The sequence below is a fragment of the Bos mutus genome, chromosome 9 (assembly GCF_027580195.1).
Source record: "Bos mutus isolate GX-2022 chromosome 9, NWIPB_WYAK_1.1, whole genome shotgun sequence".
NCBI classification, from domain to species: domain Eukaryota; kingdom Metazoa; phylum Chordata; class Mammalia; order Artiodactyla; family Bovidae; genus Bos; species Bos mutus.
Window position 1 is genome coordinate 43,076,498 of NC_091625.1, and position 4,196 is coordinate 43,080,693.

General features: G+C 40.7%; 1 pseudogene; it reads right to left on the minus strand.

Annotated features, from left to right (window-relative positions):
* Positions 1-710: 710 nt before the first annotated feature.
* On the minus strand, positions 711-3,642 carry LOC102283489 (bifunctional 3'-phosphoadenosine 5'-phosphosulfate synthase 1-like; annotated as a pseudogene).
* Positions 3,643-4,196: the final 554 nt, after the last annotated feature.

Genomic DNA, 4,196 nt, shown 5'->3' on the forward strand with positions numbered 1-4,196 from the left:
TTTAAATATCCAACTTTTGGCTTTTAAAAAATCCTTTTGATTGTACTTTCGGTCTTTAGTTTCTTTTTTCTTTATCATTTTCTTCCTTTTATTTTCTATGGACTTATCTCATTGTGTTTTCCTAACTTCTTTAGCTAGATGCCTGTCTCATCAACTTTTACCCTCTCTTACTTTCTAATAAACAATTGAAAGTATACATCCCCCTCTAAGAATTGCTTTAACTTTACACACAGATATTTTCAATACTATTGTTTGTTTAATTTTTTTTTTGATAGACAAACATCAGGGTTTTTTTTTCTTTTCAATTCCCAAAACAAGGTCTAGCCAAGTTTATTGTTTAGTGGGCTTTTTCTTTTTTCAAGAGATGAATAGTGAGATTCAAAGTGTATACTACTGGCTACAACTGATATAATAGCTTGAAAAAATGATAATACAGAAGTATGAATATAATACAGAAAGACAAGATTTTAAAACTGTACTGTAGGAATATAACTATAATAAAGATACATTAAAGCCAGGAGTGTGTTACACTAGTTCAGAACAGAACTCATAAGGCAGTCCAAACTGATGCTATTAATAGTTAAGGAAAAGGGTCTGTTTTTAGGAAGCATGTCCGGACAGATACCAACACAAAGAAATGCCAGCAGTAAGTACCTGTCCCCTCTTGTTACTTAATGAGGTGTCAAAGGTGAAATAACTAGGTTAACAACTTAAAGTTTCTCCAAGGATTTGTAGTACTGCATCAGCACAATCCAGGCCTTAGGAGCCATGAGACCTTCAAGAGATTTCTGGCCTTCTTAGGTAAAGTTTTTGCATTTGTGTTTTTAAGACAATTCAAAGTCTTCATGGTGCTCACTGTCACAGTAGTCCATCTGCCTCTTTTTCTTGTTATAAGCTGCAACTTGAAAGGGAACTATTTCCAAGGTGATCAGACCAGGGGCCATAGTCAACATTTGGATGCCATGAGTCTGCTCATAAAGATCCTTCCCTGTTTCTGGATGGGGCATGCCAGCCGAGTCTCATCCAACAATGTAAAAGTCGGTTCCCACAACCATCAGTGCTCTACAATGCCACTGGACCTCAGTTGGGACATGGGAAGATGGTCACCACTGTGGTCTCAAGATTGAGGACTCCTTCCTCCAGCACTGCAGCATGCTTCTAAGAGGGACATCATCATCCCTTGTCCAGCCACCAAGAGGGTGAGGGAGAAGGACAGGACACAGTTGCCCCTCTCTAGAAGCTGCTTATGGGTATCTTGCATTAATAGAGCATGGCCGTTGTGCACCGGGTTGTGTAATGGAAATGCAAAGACAGCATCTGCATTCATATCTTTAAACTTCTGCTATAACTCAGTAGGAGTAAAACAATACTGATCAAGACCATCATTCCAATAAATTCAATCTAAGACTTGAGGCTGTCCTTCAGTCAGCCAATCTCCTTGTTCCATAACCATCTTGATGTAAGGGTGGTTCTTGCATGTTTTTCCTGTTTCCTGGCACAGCGCTCCTCCTTCCTGTGCTCAAATAACTCTGGATTTCTGGATTTCAAAGAATAGCCACACAGAGGTCCTTGTATATCAGAGCAAATGCCGTGCAGCCATCTAGTCTCTTTATTTTCTTGAGTAGCTATCAGGACTTTAGGGTGCTGACAAGTTAATGACAGCCTCATCCAGAAGATAATCGAAATGAAGGTACTGCAAGTACTCATTTTCTCTCATAAAGCCATTCAGTGGGGTTGCCCAGTCTTCTGCCAAAACCTGCACCCACTACATATCCACTTTATTAATTTTCAGTGCCAGTAAGGTTTCTGTATGTTTTTGTCAAATGAAGTTTATTTTCTGGCACATACAGTTCTTTCACTTCATAAGAGGCATCCACAATATCCCATTTCTGTAGAAGCTCCACAACCTGCTAAACATAGTCATTTGCATCACAGAAATCAGTTTTTAGCACCAATTCAGGGGCCTCTGGTTTTTCATATCAGAAAATATGAGAATCAATCCCAATGAAACCTTTAATTTCTCCAGCCCGTGCTTTTTTGTAGAGTCCCTTGACATCCCTCTGTTCACAAACATTCAGGGGAGCATCAACGAACACTTCAAAGAAAAATAAACTTGCACCCTTGTGAATGTGCCTTACATTGTTGCATTTCTCAGTATTGTTGTTCACTTGCTCAGTCATGTCTGACTCTGTGACCCCATGGACTGCAGCATGCCAGGCTTCCCTGTCCTTTACCATCTTCCAGAGCCTGCTCAAACTCATGTCCATTGAGTCAGTGATGCCATCCAACCATATTACCCTCTGTTGTCCCCTTCTCCTGCCTTCAATCTTTCCCAGCATCAGGGTCTTTTCCAATGAGTCACTTCTTCAAATCAGGTGGCCAAAGTATTGGACCTTTAGCCTCAGCATCAGTCCTTCCAATGAATATTCAGGATTGATTTCCTTTAGGATTGACTGGTTTGATCTCCATGCTGTCCAAGGGACTCTCAAGAGTCTTTAACACCACAGTTCAAAAGCATCGGTTCTTTGGCGCTCAGCCTTCTTTATGGTCCAACTGTCACGTCCATACATAACTACTGGAAAAACCACAGCTTTGACTATATGGACATTTGTCAGCAAAGTGATGTCTCTGCTTTTTAATACAGTCTAAATTTCATAGCTTTTCTTCCAAGGAGCAAGTGTCTTTTAATTTCATGGCTGCAGTCACCATCTGCAGTGATTTTGGAAACCAAGAAAATAAAGTCTGTCATTGTTTCCATTGTTTCCCCATCTATTTGCCATGACATGATGGGACCGGATGCCATCATCTTAGTTTTATGAATGTTGAATTTTAAGCCAGCTTTTTCACTCTCCTCTTTCACCTTCATTCAGAGGCTCTTTAGTTTCTCTCTGCTTTCTGCCATAAGGGTGGTGTCATCTTCACATCTGAGGTTATTGATATTTCTCCCAGCAATCTTGATCCCAGCTTGTGCTTCATCCACCCTGGCATTTTGCATGATATACTCTGCATATAAGTTAAATAAGCGGGGTGACAGCATATAGCCTTTACGTACTCCTTTCCCAATTTGGAACCAGTCCATTGTTCCATGTCCAGGTCCAACTGTTGCTGCATGACCTGCATACAGGTTTCTCAGGAGGCAGGTAAGATGATCTGGTATTCCCATCTCTTGAAAAATTTTCCACAGTTTGTTGTGATCCACACAGTCAAAGGCTTTGGCATAGTCAATAAAGCAAAAGTATAAGGTGATATAAAATTTGTGATACACACTAAGCCAGCATCTGCAAACAGCTTAGCTGTTTCCGCCATGCATCGAACATTCTCTTCTCTGTCTTCAGGACTAAAGCCAAGATTTTTATTGAAACCTTGATGAATGTTGTCACCATCCAAAGTGTAGCATGAAATAATATGGCAAACCAAGTACTCCTCTACAGCCATGCTTACTGTGGTCTTTCCTGCTCCAGATAAGCCTGTTAGCCATACTGTGTAACCACAGAAGCCACCCGTGGTCCCCACCACTTGATCTCCCTTGTTCCTGGTGACATGGTGAGCTTGGTAGGTGATATTAGTTGCTCTCTGCATCACCCAGTTCTGTGCATTGTTGCTCAGTTTAACTTTCTTGCACAGGCTACTGAGGACCTTCATGGCTGCACAGTGTGTGGGTGCCAGGGTTCTCCTATTTTTTTCCTTTTTTTTTCCTTTTGGCTGCAACAGATCTTAGTTTTGCTGCGTGAGCTTCTGTCTAATAGTGGCTTTTGGACTTAGTTGCCCCACAGCATGTGGGATCTTAGTTCCCCAACCAAGGATCAAACCCACATCCCCTGCATTGCAAGGTAGATTTTAACCACTGAACCACCAGGGAAGTCCCTTCAATACCATTCTCTGGACCACAGTTGGGATTTCTGGTATAGATTGATTTATGGCAGGTAAATGAAAAATTTTGAGTACTTATTAAGTATAAGCCACTATGGTAATCACCCTAAGATATGAACATCTACAGGAAAGTAAATCTGTTGTATACTTCTGTTGTGACTTATTTCCTTGAAGTTCTGCAGTCCTAATATTTTCCTTTGCTATAAGGATGTTGAAATCAATAGGAATAAGACAATGTCAATAGTAAGCAAGGAAGCAAAGTGACCCAAACCTATGAAACAATGAAGAGAAACAGTCTCAGCCCCCAAATATACTTAAATACCAAG